Source organism: Paramormyrops kingsleyae, chromosome 23 (assembly GCF_048594095.1).
Source record: "Paramormyrops kingsleyae isolate MSU_618 chromosome 23, PKINGS_0.4, whole genome shotgun sequence".
NCBI lineage: Eukaryota > Metazoa > Chordata > Actinopteri > Osteoglossiformes > Mormyridae > Paramormyrops > Paramormyrops kingsleyae.
This window is the reverse complement of record NC_132819.1, coordinates 3,991,089-4,013,961: the sequence shown is the minus strand read 5'-3', so window position 1 is coordinate 4,013,961 and position 22,873 is coordinate 3,991,089. Positions and strand designations below refer to the sequence as shown.

At 46.9% G+C, this 22,873-nt stretch overlaps 1 protein-coding gene across 2 annotated transcripts in view; it reads left to right on the top strand.

The window, feature by feature from the left end:
* Positions 1 to 22,873, top strand: part of LOC111860223 (class I histocompatibility antigen, F10 alpha chain-like) — a 108,528-nt gene that overhangs the window by 10,518 nt on the left and 75,137 nt on the right. The gene's annotated exons all lie outside the window — the stretch shown is intronic.

Below are 22,873 nucleotides of genomic sequence, written 5' to 3'. Positions count from 1 at the left end.
TAATTTAATTAAAATTATTTTGATTTTTTTTCTACTGTTTCTGTATGCCTCATTTATTAATGTAAACGAACTAGTTCGTGTAATTCGTTTGGAGTTCACTGTAATTTGTATTGTGATCGCTAACAACTTCCTTGTTATTATTATTAATAATAATAAAATAAGTAAAGATGCGGAAATGGAAAGCATGCATTTAATTTGGCTATATAGTGTGACTAAGTGTGTGTTTTTCGTGAGCTGGTTGCTGCTGCGGCGGGGGTGGGGCGGAGGATCGCGATGTCGGCTCAGCATCGTGATGTCTATCGGCCATCGGCGATGGACGATGGCATCGTCTATCGACCCAACCCTATTTAAAATATTTCACCTATCTAAAAAACATTTATCCCAAAGTGTTACATTTGCTTTTATTCAGCACAAACTCAGCACCAATAATCTGAGACCTCTTATAATGTTGTTATTCTATTTTTTGTTAAAATCAACTTTAAACATATACTTTTCAAAAACCTATTTTCAGACATGCTGAGAAATTGTAAAAAATCACATTATAGACATTTGTAGGTAAGACTTTTGAGCTCTGAAGCTTATAGACACAGGGGTTGGCTACACATAGGTGAAAGTGACATTCTGAAATTTTATGTAGTTTGATTACTAAAGTGTTAGCACTTTAGAGTGACACTCTTTTTCTCAAAGTCAGTGGCCTTCACAATGAATATTGATGAGGCAGGTGTCCTCACACCTGTAGTAGTTTGCATACTGTCAATGGCCCATCAGTCTGGAATGTCACTGCACCCCACACCCATCACTTTGGAAAGGCAGTTTGAAACGCAAGAAAAGTAGCAACAATAAAATCCCTTTCACAGTTTATTGGTAGATGGAATGAAAAATTAAAAACTGTGACTATATAAATATAGAAAGCGATAAATATGATGCAGTAACTATTATGGACGAGGGCATGGTTGAGCGCGTATCTTTCTCGTGTATTTCAGTTGATATCTCGCTGAAATCATTATGTAAAATCATGAGAAAAAAAACACTTACTAAATCCGTTATCTGTCTTCTTTTCAAAACTTCCATTGTCAGAAGTATTAAAGTTTTTAAAATTAGGTTAAATAGGCAAAAAAGCAAATCGTGTCACCTTTCTTTGTTTTACTTGTATCGGGAGCGTGTAGGACCGCTCTCAGCGGAAGATCGCTATTCACGTTCTAAATACGCTGCGTTTGAATCGGCGACCACGTGATTGCAGGCACACAGGCTTAGCCCACTGAGCCATAAACACAGGTATGAGCTTCGCTGCTGAAAGTGGCAACACTGGCGCAAAACTTCAGCGGCAGAGACTTATCCGTGAGCTATATTGTAGCCGATCAGTGTAAACACTACCCAGCCATGTGCTCTTGTTTATTTCGGTCACAATGGGCGTATTCACATATTTCTTTACCCAATACTAACTGTCTGATTATCATGTTATTATCATGCGAATAGCGCGATTTGCAAGTGGGTGGGCGATCAGAGCCGCTTCGAGACGCAGACGCTTAAGTCAGTCACTCTTGTTCTTTGTATTCGTATCACGAAGCTGTAAAAATATATTTAGTTTCTACCTATATATATTTGAAAAGTAGACCGTCCAAGGTTTCTGAAGGTATTTTTAAAATGTGTATATGACAAAAACTCGCGGAGTTATTTAAACGGATTTGCGAAATTTCTGTCAGATCCCGCCGGCGGGACCGCTTCTCTGCACAATGAAAATAGACACAGCGGCTTTTTATCAACCTTTTAATGATGTGCTTTAAGGTGTATGCATGCATTAAAAACAAAAAAGGTAAGTGAATGATAGGCTTCTACTAGTCTATTAAAATTTATATTTAGCTCCTTCCTCTTTATAGCCTAATTGTTATTTTCCGATATTTTCGATTATCGTGTGGTACTGATTTTCAACATCGACATCGTGATTCTTAGGAGACATCGTCGATATATGATAATATCGTCATATCGCCCAGCCCTAGTGCTGTGTGGCTCTGAGGCAGGGTCCCCAACAGGCAGCCCGCAGGCCAAATCTGCCCCATAATAGTGAATTTCAAAATGATGGTCAGAATTTATCTTGGAAAACTGGAAATCTCTTTAAAAAGAAGACTTATACGTAATAAGAAAAAAACCTAAATGCCTATATGCTTAACAGTTAATTGATCATACTTCCATTTTCTTGTACAGACATATCTGTAAACAATCTTTCAATAAATCAAAGGAATTAAAATAAATAACACTTAAAATAGCAGTCAAACCTGATTAGGAAAAAACATTAGAATCAGTTGTTTAGTCCTAGTTTTAATAAAATCACTTCTTGGAAGTGCAATTTAATCAGAAACACAGCCTTGCAACAACTTTAGATTCAAGAGTCCTTTTTAAAAATAGGGACGTCCCTTCAGGTTGTTTGTGTATTGCTAGGAACTGGAGCACTGACCAGGATGTCATAAAACTAGGGATGGCACGGTTCATGAAAAAAAACCGAACCGTTCGGTTCGCTTGTCTCGGTTCGGAGCATGCATGCGTCGCACGGTTCGACGGTTCATGACATGCGCAATGTAGCCTCGTGCCCCGTATGTGACGTCAGTGTGTTTCCCTTTCGCGCGAAAGAATAGGCTATATGCACAGAACGGTGTGACGTAGTTCCGGTAAAAGTTCAGCCAGCTAAGTAATTTCCGGTAGCCTTTCGTTTGCTGCGTTTAGCTCGTGTTTTCGGCGTTACCACCCTGTCTCTGAAGAAAACGTTTAAATTTCAGCCAACCGATAGCACAACATCTGAACACTTTATTTAATGTGCGGTTAGGCACTTTGTTAAAGAAAATTAAGTTATCTGTGACAAAGCACTCCAGTGAGTGTCATGCCTCGATCGTCCGCTCTTTCCGTGTGCCACGCCCCCTCGTTAACCCTGTGTGGATTCCCCGTGTTTACCAGCTGTTCCTGATTGTTGTCAAATTTGTCATTACTCCATTGTATTTATGGTGCGTTCGTTTTTCTCTCGGAACTCGGAAATTCCGAGTTGAGTGACATCACGTCCGACAATCTCCTGTTCGAGCTACCCACATCTCGGAACAAACATGGCTGCCTCCATGAACATGTTGCTGTGTGTTGTTGCTTTATATTTTAGCAGATTTGGAGTTTTCCAAATGGAGAAATGGAGATTTTTCCGAGAGACAAACAAGAAACACGAACTAGTCAAATCACATTAAAAGCTTTATAAAATATTTTAGTACATTCATAGCGATATTCTTTTTTCGATCTGTAAACAAACTACAAACAAACCAAGTCGCCATGTTGAAGTTACGTCACAGGGGCAACTTGAACGTCATAAAAGGGGCGTGTTTCCGACGGGAAGTGACGTTTTTCGTGACGTTTTCATCCGAGTTCCGACTTGGAGAGAAATAATTGAACGCACCATTAGTCCGCGTTTCCGTTTCTTTCTCCAGTCTGGTCAATATATTGTAATTCTGCTTTACCGCTCGTCTGTGTTCCTTTTGCTCAATAGACCCCGCATTCCCCCCATCCTAGGTCTCCTCGCCTCTGCTTCCCCGGTCAGCGTTGTAACAGTGTGCCTGCTTCCATGCTGCAATGAATGTGAACATTTGCCATGTTCCTAAAAAAAACGGGTGCCCATACCCAACTGTAATAGCGATTCAATTTTAATACTGTATCCTAAATTGTGGATAATTAAGCTATATATCATATGCTGAAGTACATTTCTGGAGTGTTAAAGATTAAAAGAAAAAATAACAAGAACCGTACAGAACCGAAAACCGTGACCCTAAAACCGTGATACAAACCGAACCGTGGGTTTTGTGAACCGTGCCACCCCAACATAAAACTATAGAGCATTTGCTTGTTAATGAATCAGGAATTTTGGGCAAAAGCCAGTATTAGCCAACTGTCCCCTTTTGTAGGAACAAATACATTTATTATTCATGAACTGATCAAACTCTCACTTTTCTATAAAAGTGTAATGAACCAAAAACAGTACCTTGGTGTCCAAAGACTGACGTCTCTCATTTTCCTGAAGCTGTGAAACACTGAGAGCAGCACTGGGCAGTGATATACGGCTGATTGCAATGTAACATAACACGCATGTAACATATAACACGCATGCAACATATAACACGCATGTAACATATAACAGACATGTAACAAATAATATTTAGGTAGATTTGGTCTAGACCACTAATATACAGTCAGTTTTGAGGACTAACTAGTTGCTTGTAACAGTGTGCTTCTTTGCCGTACAGACATGTTTATTTAGCATATTTCCAGTCTACAGGAGTGAGCAGAGTCACTGGGACTTTTCAGCATTACTGTGCAGTTTAAAACAGTTATTAGAAATCAAAAAATAATAAGCTACATTACTTTGATGAAGCAATTAAAATAGTTCATTACTTATTAGGGTAGCTAGTAAACTGTAACCAATTACATTTTAAAAGTAATCTTCCCAACTCTGTAAACAATATTAAGCAGTTGCCTTATTGAAAGCAATTTCCCTTTGAAGTCATTTATACCGCTGAAGACCTTCATGGTCACCACAGCTTTATTCTCCTCTCCTCCGCATGTGCTGCCATTAAAATACTCTGCATTCCACTTTACCAGCTAATTTCCCAAGAAGGCATCTAACCAAGATCATGCCAATCACATCTAGAAGAGGCGAAGCAGACAATGAGACTGACCAAAGGAATTAGCCAGAGTTAGAACTTTGCTGCTTCTAAAACGTGGCTTGTCACAGTTGGCATCAGGAGATAGTGGCCAGTCATCCAACAAGCTGAGTTATGATCAGTGACGAATAGCCATAAATGGTCAACTTTGACACCGACCATGGATGCAGGAGGTTAACGAGCTTGGTTATGAATCCTGTGACTGTCAAGGTGCAGTTAGCTGTCCCCCTATAAAAAAAGAACCTTCTCCGCAAACGAAACATGTTGCAAAATGTTGCAAAATTGCCACAGTCTGCAGCATTTTTATGGACCACCTGCCTTAAGAGCAACAGCTGAAGCTTTTAATTCATTCACCTAATGTGAATTGTCACCTCATTGGCGCAGGACATCTTCAGCTGGTTTGGCTATTTATCCTTCAGGGTTTCTTTTGCAGAAAAAACATATAACGGCAGTAGAGGGCGCTGTAAGGCTATAAATATATATAAGTTCTGCGTTGCTTTTTCTAGTATCTCTCAGGGACTTTCCAGCTCAAACTCCCTTAGTTACAAGATGCTCTACACGAAATGCCTTTGCCTTCGTGCAGGGGTGGCCGGTCTTATCCGCAAAGGGCCGGTGTGTATGCAGGTTTTTGGGATAACCTTTAAGTCAGCTGTTCAAACCCAGGTATGAGGACTCTTCAGCCAATCAGTCCTCTAATTAGTGACCTAATTAAAGAGTTGCAGCGAAAACCTGCATACACAGCGGCCCTTTGCGGATAAGATTGCCCACCCCTGCCTCAGTGTCTCTGCTTTATACACTGTAACCCACAGTCTGACTCGTGTCCATTATCCTTTGCTACCAAAATCTCTCCCATCCTGTTGAACTTCTTCAGTAGGGGTGGGAACTGACAATTTTGAGATTAAATTTTATTTCCTTTAATTGCTTGTTAAGTGCTTTCCCGCACTCTGGCTTCTCTCCCCCAGCCCACATGCATTTATGTTCCCGTGTCTGTAAGTCCCTCTTTACCGTGTGTCTCTGTGTCTTTTTATATCACAATTCCAACCCTCCTCCTTAAGCCGGACTTGGGACCTGAAAAAGTGACCCCAACACTCTGGTGGAGAGTGACAGTGTGTGGCTCAGTGGCTAAGTCTGTGTGCCTGTAAATGAAAGGTCACCAATTCAAACCCAGCCTCAGCACATCTGTATGTCCTTAAGCAAAGCTGTTAACCCCCAGCTCCCTGGGCACCCCAATAGGTTCTACAAAGAGCTAGTTGAGGGATGTATAAAGGAAGTTTCCCCATGGGGATCAACCATATCAATTACTATTATTACAGTACTTATTTTTGACTAAACCAGGGCAGGATCAGCCAGAAGCGGATTCATGCATGCGCAATTCATTTGCATTTGGGGCAGCGTGTGGCTCAGTGGGTTAAGCCTGTGTGCTTGTAATCACAAGGTTGCTGGTTCAAACCCAGTCTCAGCATGTTTGCGGGTCCTTGAGCAAGGCCCTTAACCCCCAGCTCCCTGGGCGCCGCTACAGGTGGCTGCCCTTTGCAGACAGCTTGTTCTACAAAGAGCAAGTTGATGGAGGCATAAAAAGAATTTCCCCATGAGGGACGATAAAGGTTAAATTATAAATTATTATTCTGGACGCGGAGGGGTGAACATCTCCTGCTCTGGCTGCAGCTGGGCGGGGCTGCTGCGCGCGGACTGTCCGCCTGTGAGCGCTTTGGGACGGGAGCGGAGCCCACGGCAGCACCCGCTGCTCGGTGAGGAGAGTAAGAACGATACGTGCTTTCACGTCAGAGTCTCCAAAAGTCTCTAATAACACCGGAAAAAGTTGCTAGAGTTGTTGCTAGCTTTTTTGAAAACGAGTCGCTAGCAGGGTCTAAAACTCGCTAAATATAGCGACAAAAGTTGGCAACTCTGCTTCATCACCAAACATCCTGGAGATCCGTGATGCCATGTCTTATCTTGATTTTTATTGGTTAAAATGAATTTTTTGCTCTGGCAAAAAATGCACAGCCCACTGCAAATTCCTACAGTGCCTTGGAAATCCTCAACTAACACGAAATGGAGAAAGTTCTGCTTCCATATTGTTTCTGATATAAAAAAAGTTTTGTCATGATGAAGTCAGACTTTAAAGGTATAACATTAGAGAGCTACATGGTCATATAAGGCAAATCTGAAGCTGTGATTAAGATTTACAGGAAAAAACCGAGACGCTCTAAAGCACTGATCATCAACTGGCGGCCCGCGGGCCGGATTGAACGGCTCAGCGGGCCGGATTCGGCCCGCGGGCCGCCAGTTGATGATCAGTGCTTTAGAGCGTCTCGGTTTTTTCCTGTAAATCTTAATCACAGCTTCAGATTTGCTTTATATGACCATGTAGCTCTCTAATGTTATACCTGTATAGATTATGACACAGGAGTCTAACATGGGTAAAGCTCCAACAATCATCTATCCAAATGAGTGGGGGTTAGCATCAGACATGCTCACTCTCCTTAGTCCTTTTGAGGAGGTCACACGGGCGCTATCAAAACACAGCGCCTCCATCTCTGAGGTCATCCCCCTCCTGCATGGCCTGTGCTCCATCATCAGGTCACTGCATGCTGGTGAGGAATCTGAGGATGAATCTGATCAGTTCATGGCTGGTGATGACAATCAGGATGCCACAGTGGGGCTGGGCCAAGATGTTGCGGCTGAGTCCAGGGAAAAGTTAGGCACAGCAGCAAGGAAACTGGCAGCCAATCTGAGCAAAGAACTAAAATGGCGTTTCAAACCAATTTTTGCAAACTCCACATTTCTGCTTGCCACTCTCCTTGACCCCAGATATAAGGCCAGCTGTTTTCCAAACAATGTTGATGTGGAGGCACTGAAGAGGACATTACTCTTCAGGATGGAGCTCTGTGACCCTGTGGCTACACCTGCAAGAAACACAAAAGAGACACCTGCCACCAGCAGCACTTCAGTCTTGTCTTTCCTGCAGAAAAAGAAATCGGCTATTCCAATGAGGACACATTTACCATCAGGTGATGTGGAGGCCTACCTGGCAGATGGGGACATCAGCCTTACCGATGACCCAGTAAAATACTGGTCAGGCAAGCTTCAGTGCTGGCCCAATCTTACACACTTTGCACTGCAGCATCTCAGTTGTCCACCTACAAGTGTCCAGTCTGAGCGTGTTTTTAGCACAGCTGGAAATGTGGTCAGTCCACAGCGTGCAAACTTAGACCCTAGCCATGTGGAACAACTGGTCTTCATTAAAGTCAATGCAGATCTGAAAAACAGCGTCGGACTATTTGATCCGTAGAACACAGTCCCCCCCGCCCCCCTCTCCTCTCTTTCTCTCTCTCTCTGTCTCTCTCTTACTCACTCACTCACTCACACACACATACCTGGTGTGGAAATAAAAAAAATAAAAAAGAACCAAAAAAAAGAAATCACACTGATCATAAAAAAATTAAAAGTTAAAAAAGAAAGTTATGTTGAGATGAAAACTCTTGTTCATTACATTTTACTTCATAATTGCAACCGCATGTGTTGTATTCATTGTTGCAAAACTGTATATAGTTCGTTTGTTATCGTGATGAAAACCACTGATCTGAAGCTCAATGCTGATGCTGTCATGTAAATAGTTTTCTAATCAGCAATAAATATAACAATTTCTGATCAACCCATATCAATTGCATGCTTAAAATAACATACCGGTTAAAGCCCCACCCATTTAAAGACAACCCGACCCACTTCCAGGTCAAACCCCGCCCACTTCCGGGTTAGGCCCCGCCCATTCCGAGTACAGATACAGATACAGATAATTCATATGGTTAACAGATACGGATACAGATACAGATAATGCTGTACTCGCTCATCCCTAGTATGCATACAATGTATTAATTAATAACTGTTACAGAGAAAGTTATTCTGAAAACCCAAGGGGTGTGCATTGTTCCCTGTTGTCCACTGATCAAACCACACTTCACTAGATGTCCCTGTCTTGTCTAGTTTTAATGTTATTAACCCATTAATGTATTGTCGACTGCACAGTATACGGATACATTCAAACATTCAAAAATTAATAAAAATTCATATGTAAAGCAATCTGGGAAACAAAGGGGTGTGCAACAGTCACCATGAGCCCAAAATACTAAACCACCGTGTCATTACTGTCATGATCTGCTCCGTCCGCTCCTGATGTGTGCCACGCCCACCTCGTTACCTCGTGTTCAGCCCTGATTGTGATCACCTGAGTCCTGTTATGTCTAGCTTGTCTTTTGTATTTAGTCTGAGTCTGAGTCAGTCTTCCCCAGATCCGTCATTGTATTGTTATGCGTTTTGTGAGTGTCTGCCTTCCAAAGTCCGATTAAACCCTGTTTGTCCGACGTCACGGCTCCGCTTGCCTGCTTTCCTGCTCGCCTGCCCCACAGCCGTAACAGAATGACGGATCTCTACAACGTGCCTCCGCGGATCGAGGACCAACGCCTCGATCTGCTCCAGGAGGTCATTTACTGGCTGAACCTGCCAGAGGTCCAAGAGGACCCCGAGCTGCGGGATTTAGCCAGCCGGAGCGGGACCCTCTTAAGTGAGATGTCGCCTTCCGGGAACGCGCACACGATGGCGGAAGTGTGCGAAAACCTCCGGCAGCTTGTCGACGGGGTGACGGAGAGGCGGCTCCAGCCACTCACCCTCTCTCTGGCAACCCCGTCGCAACCACCCAACCAAAGCCGGAGGAAAAAGAGGCGCAGAGGGAGAGGACTGGAGGAAACCCCGACCGTTTCCCTGTGGGCTTGCTCTCTCCGTTTTGCCTCTCTCCCCGCTGATTATCGGGAGGAGCCCCTTCCGACGCCGAAATCAGCGGGGATCACTGCAGCTGCGCAGCTGCCGTCACCAGCAGCCTCCATATTCCAGGGTGGCCACCTGGAATATGAGGGGATCAGGGCCGTCTGGGATGCTATTCCCCGGATCCCCAAGGCCCTGAAAGCGGCAGCGCCTGCACGCCCGGCGCCGATCCTGGTGCCTATTCCGGACCTGCCGGCTCCAGACCTGCCAGCAGCGCCTGCTGCTGCTGCCGCCGCACTGCCCGCGGCACCGCCTGCTGCAGCCGCCGTCTCTCTGCCCGAGGCCCCGCCTGCTGCAGCCGCCGCCGCTCTGCCCGCGGCACCGCCTGCTGCAGCCTCCGCCGCTCTGCCCGCGGCACCGCCTGCCGCAGCCTCCGCCGCTCTGCCCGCGGCACCGCCTGCTGCCCGCGGCACCGCCTGCTGCAGCCTCCGCCGCGCTGCACCGCTCTGCCTGCGGCGGCTCCTGCTGTCCACTCACCTGACCTGCCCGTCTCGCCTGTCCTGTCCGGCCAGCCCTGCTCGCCGGTCCTGCCCGTCTCGCCTGTCCTGCCCGGCCAGCCCTGCTCGCCGGTCCTGCCCGTCTCGCCTGTCCTGCCCGGCCAGCCCTGCTCCTGCTCGCCTGTCCTGCCCAGCCAGCCCTGCTCCTGCTCACCTGTTCTGCCCGGCCAGCCCTGCTCACCTGCAGCTGCACCGCCGGAGGAGGACGCTGCTTTGCCCGCGGCGCCCCCTGCTGGCTGCACGCCTGCGGAGGATAACGCCGCTCTGCCCGCGGCGCCCCCTGCTGGCCGCACGCCTGCGGAGGATGATGCCGCTCTGCCCGCGGTGCCCCCTGCTGGCCACTCGCCTGACCCGCCGGTCTCGCCTGTCCTGCCGGCGCCTGACCTGCCTGTCCTGCCGGCGCCTGAGCTGCCTGAGGTGGCCGTGGTTGCGCCCCCCGCTGGCCGCGTGATGGTGGCACCCGCTGCGGCGTCCCCTGCTGGCCGCGTGACGGCGGCGCCCGCTGCGGCACCCCCTGCTGACCGTACGCCCGAGGCGCCTGCCCAGGCGGCCCCTGCTGGTCGCACGCCTGCAGCTGCCTCCGCTCGGCCTGAGGTGCCCGCCGAGGCGCCCCCTGCTGGCCACACGCCCGCGGCCATGTCCGAGGCCGCTTCTCCTGTCCTGCCCGCGGCCCCGTCCGAGGCCGCCTCTCCCGTCCTGCTCGCGGCCCCGTCCGAGGCCGCCTCTCCCGTCCTGCCCGCGGCCCTGGCTGCCCCGCCTACGGCCACGCCTGTTGCCCCCAGGGAGGCTCTGACTCCTTTACCCTTGCCTCAGCGAGGCCGACACCCCCCAGGACCCCGCCTGTCCGTTTCCCGTAAGGGACGGGGACACAGGCGTCGGGCCCGGGTCCCGCCCGCCCTGCCCCCTGGCTCGCCCGTTCGGCCCCTGGCGGTGGTTCCCTCCTGCTCCCTCCATGTCCCCTCCGTCACTCCCTCGTCCCGTTCCCTTGGTCCCTAGGCGGTCCCCTCCTGCTCCCTCCTTCCTCTCGCCTGCGGCCCCTCCGGCCGCTGCCCGTCGCCCGCCTGGGTTCCCTTGGGCTCCCCTGCTTCCTCCTCCCTTGTCCCTCTGTCCCGCCTGTTTCTGCTCCTCGTCCCTCTGTGCCTCCTCCGTTCCCTTCTGGTCCCTTTGTCCATCCTGTCTTTGCTTCTCGTCCCTCTCGGTCTCCTCTGTTCACTCCTTGCCCTGTTGTTCCTCCGTTCTCTGGTCCCCCTGTGTCTCCTGTTTCGGTCTGTTTGTCTGCTTTTCCTGTCCTTTGTCGTGTCCTGTCTTTCGTTTCGTCCTTGTTCTTGTTCTGTGTCTCTGTCTTGTTCCCTGTTCTTCGTTGATGGTTTTTGGTTTTGTCTTTCAGGTCCTGTTCCCCGGTCTCGTCTCGTCCGTCGCCTCCTCTCGGGCGCGCCCAGTTTGCGCGCCTTTGGGGGGGGGGTTCTGTCATGATCCGCTCCGTCCGCTCCTGATGTGTGCCACGCCCACCTCGTTACCTCGTGTTCAGCCCTGATTGTGATCACCTGAGTCCTGTTATGTCTAGCTTGTCTTTTGTATTTAGTCTGAGTCTGAGTCAGTCTTCCCCAGATCCGTCATTGTATTGTTATGCGTTTTGTGAGTGTCTGCCTTCCAAAGTCCGATTAAACCCTGTTTGTCCGACGTCACGGCTCCGCTTGCCTGCTTTCCTGCTCGCCTGCCCCACAGCCGTAACAATTACAGCTGAAAGGACCTATTATATTAGCTATTAACATGATTTGGCACAAATCACAAAATGTTTTGAAGCGGAAAAATAATCGGTGTGCATCGATGTCTGTGTACTGGACATCACAATTCTGTCATTAAAAACGCCCACCTTCCGTAAAGATATTAAAGCCAGAAAACTGAATATGGAATATGAGGCTAACTTAACCGCGGTGACAGGTTCCTAGTCGTTTTCTCACTACACATATGCTTCTGTTTTGTCCTGTTGTAAATCATTTAATTGTTTGTTAAACAGTGACTCACCTTCTATTAAGTGTCATATGAACAGACACCTTTTTATTATTAGCTGTAAAACATAGAAACACGCTATTAAGTGGAGGCTAGACACAACAAATCTTTCATAATGAGTAGAAATATAAATACATAGCCCTACTGTACCACTTCACATGTTTTTATATTTCATCTTGACTTGCTGCCACGTACGCTTTCCACTACTATTGCATTTGAAATCAGATCAGTTATTGTTAACATTAGGTTTACATTATGAGTAACATTACAGTAATGGAACTTCAGGGAGCATTACATTACTTAGCAGCGTATAATATGTGACTTCTGAATTGTGTCGCATCTGTTAGCCTCTGTAATTTATTAACAGTATTTCAATTCTTTTCAGAAAACACTTCATTGTCTAATACTCGGTCGTGAGATATTTTAGACCACTTTTTATGACCGTGAAAATGTACGTATGCATTTTCTGTCAGCAATACGTTGCCAACAAGCCTGCCTGCTTTTGTTGGCTGCAGTGGTATTGGACTTTCTTTATAGCGTTGATTTAAACTCCTCATAACCCTGCAAAATTAGCATGCAGTCTTCCTCCGTGAAACATATGGAGATCGCGCTATGGGTCAAACGGTACCTTGCGTTACCGAACGTGCTCCATATAGGCCTATGTGAACGCGCACAAACTCCAATGCAGTTAACACCGATTTAACAAATGAACTTCTTAACTGGCGTCGTAGTACTGATTAGCCCCGATGGAGTCAACCTCGTGTTCGCAAATTACCTCGGGGTTAAGTCTGATTTGGTTAAACCCCCTTCGTAGTACAGGCCACAGATGTCTCCAAGCTGCAGAAATTTGGTTCAATGTGTTTTGCTTACAAGCAAGAAAAAGGGAAGTTAGACTCCTAGTGTGAGGAAGGTGTTTTTATTGGCTACAATAGAAACAGTCCAGCTTACCTAGCGTACTACCCAGACACAGAGAAAGTCCAAAGACTTGGTGAAGTTCACGAACAAAACATCCAAAGAAAAAGAAACACAAAAATTGGATTCATACATAGTACAGGAAGATAAGATATTACGTCCCAAAACAGACAAAGAGGAAGATGATGTTAATGAAAGTGTACAACATATACCAAAAGAGAGTGTTCAAAGCGACATTTCTGTGAACTTACCTGAGACGACTCAATGCCCACAACAAGGTGAGGTCACTGAGACAGTGATCGAAAGAAATCCACCAAGAACGAAAAGAAAGCCACCTTATTTACAGGATTTTGAGGCAGGAAATATGGAGGATAAACTACAAACCTGTGTGGACTCTTGTTATAGGGCAGTTTGTGACATACCTCAAACCTACCAGGAAGCTATGTCATCAGCCAAGTCACAACAGTGGAAAAAGGTCATGGATGAGGAAATGCAGTCACTGGAAGAGAATGAGACCTTCAGTCTCACCTGCTTGTCACCAGGTAAACAGGCAGTGGGGGGCAGATGGGTCTATGCACTCAAATGTGACAGTGATGGTCTGGAAAAATATAACGCGAGATTTGTGGCAAAAGGTTAGAGTCAGAAACCAGGAACTGACTATGAGGAGATATTCTCACCTACAGCTGACATGACCAGCATCAGAGTCATCATGCAAAAGGCAGCACAAGAGGGATTAATCTTACATCAGATGGATGTTAAGACCGCTTATCTGCATGCACCCATTGATCGAAATATATATGTTGAGCAACCAGAAGGTTACGAACAAAAGACAAATACAGGAGGGAGACTTGTATGTAAACTGCAGAAATCTATTTATGGTCTGAAACAGTCGGGTAGGAATTGGAATACTATGTTACATACATGTTTGATCCAAAATGACTTTGTACAGAACTCTGCAGATCACTGCTTATACACAAAAGAAAAACATGATGGAAAAGTAATTTTACTTACATGGGTTGATGATCTGATTATAGCAGCAAGTAATGAGAATGTAGTTCAAAATGAAACATGACATGGGAAAGTTAAAATATTTCCTAGGTATAGATTTTGAACAAACCGAAGGTGAAGTTAAAATGTCACAGAGGAAATATGTGAACAAAGTATTGCAGAAGTTTAGAATGCAGGATTGTAAGCCTAGAGAAACCCCATGTCAGCCAAAACTAGAGTACGCAGAAAATGATGAAAAATTAAAAGAGCCTCAAGAATACAGAGAAGCAGTAGGGAGTTTAATTTACTTATCCACATGTACACGCCCAGATATTAACTTTGTGGTCAGTAAACTGTCTCAGCATTTTGTTGAACCTACAGTGGAACATTGGAACACAGTGAAACACGTGTTGAGATTCCTCAAAGGTACAGCTGAACAGGAGTTACACTTCAGAAGAAATTACACTGAAAAACTGTGTCTGAGAATGTACTGTGATGCTGACTGGGCATCAGACACAAAAGACAGACGCAGTACAACAGGATATTGTGCCAGTCTAAGTAAAGGAAGTTCTTTAATTTCCTGGAAAACGAGGAAACAACCAACAGTAGCGTTATCCACTTGTGAAGCAGAATACATTGCCTTAGCATCAGGGATTCAAGAATGTATTTACTTGGAACAGCTACTGAGAGGTATGGACAGTTACCATTATGCACAAACAAAAGTGGTATGAAGACAACCAGGGTACTGTGGCACTAGCCAGAAACCCAGTGAACAGGCAATGCTGCAAGCACATCGACATCAAGTACCACTTCATCAGGGAAGCTGTAAATAGTGGAAAATTAATCTTGGACTATTGTCCTACAGATCGAATTATTGCTGATGTGATGACAAAGCCATCTACAAAGATAAAGTTAAAAATGTTTGTTAAAGATATGTTTGGTATTTCAAATGCATAGACTGTGATTTGCATAATTAAAGTAAAAGATAGAATTTACTTTATTCATTTGTTTAGATGTCATAGAAGTTATAGAGCCAAGAGCGAGTGGGGGTGTTAAATGTTGCCAATAGATGACGCCCTTGCTCTTTATACAGTGGTACCTCGGTTCTCGAACTTAATCCTTTCCGGTCTCCGGATCGAATCCTAAAAACTTCGAGTTCTGATCGAATTTTTCCCATAAGAAATAATGGAAAACCAATTAATTGGTTCCCGGCCCCCCAAAATTACACCTAAATATGTTTTTTTTTTCTTATCCCAACATTACCCCTGTCCTGCTCCGATTGTCTGCTCCTTCCGAGTGCCACGCCCCCTCGTTAACCTCGTATGGGATCCCCATGTGATCAGCTGTTTCTGGTTGTTGTCATTAGTCCTCTGTATTAAGTCCGTGTGACCGCTTTTCAGTTTGTTTCCCCAGTCCGGTCATTGGGTGCGTTCGACTTGCTTACAGCGCTGTCTTAAAGCAACGCATTCTGATCCAGACGCAATGCATTACGGTTAGATGCATTGCGACCTCTCACCCAGCTGCACAAACTGGAACCGCCTCTGTGACAACACACCTTTGCCCTTATTGGCTGAAGAGTTTAGTTACACGCATGACGTTTGTATCCCAGGCAGTTCCGATGCGTAATCTGCTATTTCTCCCGAATATCACGTAAAGCAGTGAGAACTGATTTTCAGTTAATTTACCTGGTAAAATAAAGTTTAAATAAATTACATAAATGCTCTAATATTACACGTAAGTTAGTGGTTTATTTATTATTAGTTACTGTAATGTTGTGCTGCTTTATTTGGTTAATCGTCCAGTCTGTGAAGAAGGCATTCAAGTAAGAAGAATTGCATTGTAGTATGACTCATTTCCTGGCGCGTACACTTTATATTAGGTCAGCGTTCACGGTTCGACTTCTGATATTCAGATCGAGTTCTAGATCAAACTGGTTTGTTAGACTTTCAAGATATTCGAGTTCTAGTGAGTTCGAGAACCGAGGTACCACTGTACTATATAAGTTTCACGTATGGCTCTTCTTTGTGAGTTGTACTATATAAAAAAAGGAGAGAGACACGGTTGATCGTGGTGCGGCATGTTAAAAGTGAATACTACAGAATTATCAGAGAATATTAGAGACGTTGTTTGAGAAGTTTGTTAAGTTGCTCTAAATAAAATACACCCAGGAAAAAGGTTAAAGTAATTGTGGATAAATTCATCCTTTGAAAGCTTGGAAGAGCTGTGCGCTTAATTGCTTTAACAGTTTTTATTCTCTGCTTTCTCGTCTTGCTTTTACTCACAGCACTGACTACAGGGTTCAATTTTTTTATATACGTATATACAAGACTCATTCTCCCGCTAACTCAAACAAAATCATGTCATTTTGGTACACCTTACAGATTAACAAAAAAATTTAATCAGATAATGTAAAATATAACGTCAAATGAGGACATATAATTCAACAGATTACATGTCATGAATAGTAAGACCGCGGAATTTCATCCATGGGAACGATCTTTTGGGAATCTGTTCCCACACGTCGGACGTTCTTTGAGACAATGCACATGCAGGAGGGGGGGCAGGCAGGACGTCACACGCAGGAGGGGGGGCAGGCAGGATGTCACATGCAGGAGGGGGGGCAGGCAGGACGTCACAGGTGTGGGGAGGGCAGGCAGGACGTCATAATATGCAATATGTAAGCTCCAGCAGATATGGCTATGGCAGCATAAGTAGGAGGGAGAGGCAAGTGGGAATGCAGGCGGGCCGGGGGGGGGTCCCTGTAACATCAGCACTCCAATTACTAGAGGTGTAACGATACGCGTATTCGTATTGAACCGTTCGGTACGAGGCTTTCGGTTAGGTACGCATTACAAACCGAACGATTCAGAAAAATACTTTTATCCCTCTGGAGTCGACGGCATCGTCAGCGATGCCGAGTATCTTTCTTGTCTATTTCAGTTCATAACTCGCTGAAATCCATCCATCCATCCATTTTCTCCCGCTTATCCGAGGTCGGGTCGTGGGGGCAGCAGTCTCAGCAGGGAAACCCAGACTTCCCTCTCCCCGGCCACTTCCTCCAGCTCCTCTGGGGGAATCCCGAGGCGTTCCCAGGCCAGCCGAGAGACATAGTCCCTCCAGCGTGTCCTGGGTCTTCCCCGGGGCCTCCTCCCAGTGGGACATGCCCGGAACACCTCACCAGGGAGGCGCCCAGGAGGCATCCTAATCAGATGCCCGAGCCACCTCATCTGACTCCTCTCAATGCGGAGGAGCAGCGGCTCTACTCTGAGTCCCTCCCGAATGACCGAGCTCCTCACCCTATCTCTAAGGGAGAGCCCAGCCACCCTGCGGAGGAAACTCATTTCGGCCGCTTGCACTCGCGATCTCGTTCTTTCGGTCACTACCCACAGCTCGTGACCATAGGTGAGGGTAGGAACGTAGATCGACTGGTAAATCGAGAGCTTCGCCTTTTGGCTCAGCTCCTTCTTCACCATGACAGACCGATGCAGCGCCCGCATCACTGCGGACGCCGCACCGATCCGCCTGTCGACCTCCCGTTCCATCGTCCCCCCACTCGTGAACAAGACCCCGAGATACTTAAACTCCTCCACTTGGGGAAGGATCCCATCCCCGACCCGGAGAGAGCATTCTACCCTTTTCCGGCTGAGGACCATGGTCTCGGATTTGGAGGTGCTGATTCTCATCCCAGCCGCTTCACACTCGGCTGCGAACTGTCCCAGCGAGAGCCGAAGGTCACGGTCTGATGAGGCCAACAGGACCACATCATCTGCAAAAAGCAGAGACCTAATCCTGAGGTCACCAAACCGGACACCCTCAACGCCCTGGCTGCGCCTAGAAATTCTGTCCATAAAAGTTATGAACAGAATCGGTGACAAAGGACAGCCCTGACGGAGTCCAACCCTCACCGGAAACAAGTCCGACTTATTGCCGCTCATGCGGACCAGACTCTGGCACCGGTCATACAGGGACCGAACAGCCCTTAAAAGGAAGCCCGGCACCCCATACTCCCGGGGCACCCCCCACAGGACTGCCCGAGGGACACGGTCGAATGCCTTCTCCAAGTCCACAAAACACATGTAGACTGGTTGAGCAAACTCCCATGAACCCTCCAGAACCCTGCGGAGAGTATAGAGCTGGTCCACTGTTCCACGGCCGGGGCGAAAACCACACTGCTCCTCCTGAATCCGAGGTTCTACAATCCGGCGGACCCTCCTCTCCAGAACCCCCGAATAGACCTTACCAGGGAGGCTGAGGAGTGTGATCCCCCTATAGTTGGAGCACACCCTCTGGTCCCCTTTCTTGAAGAGGGGGACCACCACCCCGGTCTGCCAGTCCAGAGGCACTGCCCCCGATGTCCACGCGATGCTGCAGATGCGTGTCAACCAAGACTGCCCTACAGCATCCAGAGCCTTCAGGAACTCTGGGCGGATCTCATCCACCCCCGGGGCTCGGCCACCGAGGAGCTTTTTAACCACCTCAGCGACCTCCGCCCCCGAGATAGGGGAGTCCACACCCAAGTCCCCATACTCTGCTTCCACATCGGAAGGCGTGTCGGTGGGATTGAGGAGGTCTTCGAAGTATTCCTTCCACTGACCCAAAACGTCCCGGGTTGAGGTCAGCAGCACCCCATCCCCACCATAAACAGTGTTGATGTTGCACCGCTTTCCCACCCGGAGCCGCCGGATGGTGGACCAGAATCGCCTCGAAGCCGTCCGGAAGTCGTTTTCCATGGCCTCACCAAACTCCTCCCAAACCCGAGTTTTTGCCTCAGCGACCGCCGAAGCCGCATCCCGCCTGGCCTGCCGGTACCCGTCAGCTGCCTCTGGAGTCCCACAGGCTAAATAGGCCCGATAGGACTCCTTCTTCAGCTTGACGGCATCCCTCACCACTGGTGTCCACCAGCGGGTTCGCGGATTGCCGCCGCGACAGGCACCGACTACCTTACGGCCACAGCTCCGGTCAGCCGCCTCCACAATGGAGGCACGGAACATGGCCCATTCGGACTCAATGTCCCCCGCCTCCCCCGGGACATGGGAAAAGTTCTGCCGGAGGTAGGAGTTGAAACTCCTCCTGACAGGGGATTCCGCCAGACGTTCCCAGCAGACCCTCACTATACGCTTGGGCCTACCAGGCCTGGCCGGCTTCCTCCCCCACCAGCGGAGCCAACCCACCACCAGGTAGTGATCAGTTGACAGCTCCGCCCCTCTCTTCACCCGAGTGTCCAAGACATGCGGCCGCAAGTCCGACGACATGACTACAAAGTCGATCATCGAACTGCGGCCTAGGGTGTCCCGGTGCCAAGTGCACATATGAACACCCTTATGCCTGAACATGGTGTTCATTATGGACAATCCGTGGCGAGCACAGAAGTCCAACAACAGAACACCACTCGGGTTCAGATCGGGGGGGCCGTTCCTCCCAATCACGCCACTCCAGGTCTCACTGTCATTGCCCACGTGAGCATTGAAGTCCCCTAGCAGAACAAGAGAGTCCCCAGAAGGAATGCTCTCCAACACCCCTTCCAGAGACTCTAAAAAGGGTGGGTACTCTGAACTGCCGCTCGGCGCATAAGCGCAAACAACAGTCAGAACCCGTCCCCCCACCCGAAGGCGAAGGGAGGCTACCCTCTTGTCCACCGCGGTAAACCCCAATGTACAGGCGCCCAGCCAGGGGGCAATAAGTATGCCCACCCCCGCTCGGCGCCTCTCCCCGCAGGCAACTCCAGAGTGGAAAAGGGTCCAACCCCCTTCAAGGAGACTGGTTCCAGAGCCCAAGCCGTGCGTCGAGGTGAGCCCGACTATATCTAGCCGGAATTTCACAACCTCGCGCACCAGCTCAGGCTCCTTCCCCATCAGAGAGGTGACATTCCATGTCCCAAGAGCTAGCTTCTGCAGCCGAGGATCGGACCGCCAAGGTCCCCGCCTTTGGCCACTGCCCAGCTCACAATGCACCCGACCCCTATGGCCCCTCCTACGGGTGGTGAGCCCATTGGAAGGGGGACCCACGTGCCTTGTTCGGGCTGTGCCCGACCAGGCCCCATGGGTATAGGCCTGGCCACCAGGCGCTCGCCATCGAGCCCCAACCCCAGGCCTGGCTCCAGGGGGGGGCCCCGGTGACCCGCGTCCGGGCAAGGGAAAACGTGTTTCCAAAATCTTTTTCATCATATGGGGTCTTTTGAGCCGAACTTTGTCTGGTTCCTCACCCCGGACCTGTTTGCCTTGGGTGACCCTACCAGGGGCATAAAGCCCCGGGCAACTTAGCTCCTGGGATCACTGGAACACGCAAACCCCTCCACCACGATAAGGTGTCGGCTCCAGGAGGGGTGTTCAGTTCATAACTCGCTGAAATCTTCTTATAGAAATATGAGAAAAACGCTGATTAAATCCGTAATCGGTCTTCTTTTCAAAACGTCCATTGTCGGAAGTATTAAAGTTTTTAAAATTAGGCTAAATCGGCAAGAAAGTAAACCATGTCACCTTATTTTGTTTTACCTGCATCGGGGCCATAGTACCGCTCTCACCCGAAGATCGCTATTCACATTCTAAATAGCCGCATTAGCGCGTATTCAAATCCCATTCGCATGGTAATTTTATTAACAGCGCAACGGTGAAACACGATCCAGAAACATTCCAGTCAGAGCCATAAAAGGGGGGGAGGGACGTGGCCAGGTGACAATGGCTCATTCATACACATGAAAGTTGCTACATATTCAATGAAAGGAGCCAGAAATAGTGACATGAGTTCGGTTTTTCTTATTTATAAATCCAACTGAATGTTGCAACTATACCATTTAGTCATCTTCATGTAGCCAAGACTTTGTTGATCAGATATCTTGGATCAAAACAAACTGCCAGCATTGCTTACTACTGTATGTACTTTTATTATGTGTCTGCAATTATTCCAAGCTGCATTTTGCAATGTATATACTTTGATGTCAAATTACAAACTTAACATAAATCTGACATATTTACAAAGTACACTAAGATTAAGATGAGTTTAATGCCAAAACAAATATATAAGAAATAATTTATTTGCCATGAATTAAGTTTATGATATTGAATGAAATGTGTGATCATGCCCCAGTCAGTGAAAGTGTGTTCCCTACCCCTAGACTCCAGAGGGTTATATTTGAAAAAAATAAAAGGGAATAAAGTGTGTAAAATATAATGTTTTCAGTGCTACTACGCTCAACAAGGCAGCCCAAACGGCATGACAGGCAACGTGTTGACTGCCCCTCCCACCCCCAAACACTACTCCAGTCAGTCAGGCATTTGCTGCACTAGCACGTTGCAAAATGGCTAGTAACGTTAATGCAATTATCAGACCAGAAATAGAGTATCCTCCTATAACCAACAGGTCTGGAGTTTGGGAGCACTTTGGTTTCCCTGTAAGTTAGGAGGGTGATGGCAAGAGAGTGGTCGATAAAATGTGGACACACTCATCTTTCTGGTAAAAAAACTTAAAAATTGATTGAAACTGAGTTCCATATAAAAACAAAATTGTTCTTTTCTTTCTATTAGTTTATAACTACTACAAAATTACATAAAAAATTTTTATCAGGAGCTTTTTGGTTTTGGTTATAAAGGAGGTTTTGTTTTATTTGCTGCTAAAAAGAAACCTCAGAAGATGGGTGAAGAATAGCTTCATCATTGTTTAAAGTAAAAGAAAAAAACAAGATCATACTTTTTTGATGTTTTAATAAATAAAAAAGTGAAAAAAATCAAAGAAATTATCTGGCATTTGTTTTTATTTTTGCTGTATCGAAAACATACCGAACCGTGACACCACTGTGTCGTATCGAACCAAACCGTGATTTTTGTGAACCGTTACACCCCTACCAATTACACAAGGGGGGGTGAAGCTAGAGTGACAGCACTGAAAGTTCAGTTCTTCCAAAGCCAATGGCACCGATCCCCCCTGGCTCAACACCCCACACTGTAAAGATGTCCCCCACAAACACACCTAAGCTGTAACGTGGGCGTAAGCTGCATGTCATACCACTCGCAAACAGTGACAAAATGCAAAGTGTGTCATTTATTTAAAGTGCATGAATAGACAATGAAAATAAACCACAACCAAAGTAAAACAACAAACCATAAACAAAACACCAATTATAAAGGCAAAACAACAAACCATAAATTAAGTCAAAAATCTCAACACTCACATTTACATTTACAACATAACCGTACAAGGCAACCAAAGCGAGACCCCTCCATACTGACTGTATAAATACACTACTTCCAGGTCCAATGCAATAAGGCAATTAATTAATATAGCAATTAATCAATAATGCAAGTAATAAAGCAATCCAATAAAGCAATTAATCAAAAAAAAAGTGATCAATAAACCACACCTTTCAAAGGCTGAAAACCATATGGCAACAACACAATTTAGTATAAAAATATCAAATCTGAATACAAATTTTTCAATGTAACATTTATCATGCATCACACACACTATAGGCCTAGCTGGGGGTGAGCAGTTAGCTAGAGTCCATCACTTTGACTCACCATCTTGAGTTGTAGTATCTTGTAATCAATCTAAGACTTAACTGGGAAGAAGCATAGAACAGGACTTTTATTGTTTGTAAACTATCTGGTAGCTGCATTTGTTGCAGATGCTTGTAAGCTGAAGTTTACAAGGATCCAGATGGGCAACCAGAAAGCAGGTCATTACAGTAGCCGAGGTATAAAGGCATGTATTAGTGTCTCTGCATTATGGAAGGAGAGCATCTTCCAAAGCTCACCTGTGTTAGAATTTAGTGATTAATTGTCATTGTTGACACACCACAATGAAATGTGCATATGTGACATAGCATGGGACAGCTAATTCTGCACCCGGGGAGCAGTGCTTGGGGGTAGTACCTTGCTCAGGGTACCTCAGGGGTGCCTTGATGGTCAGGGATTCGAATCTGCAATTTTTCAATTACAAGCACGCTTCCCAAACCATTAGGCCACCACTGCC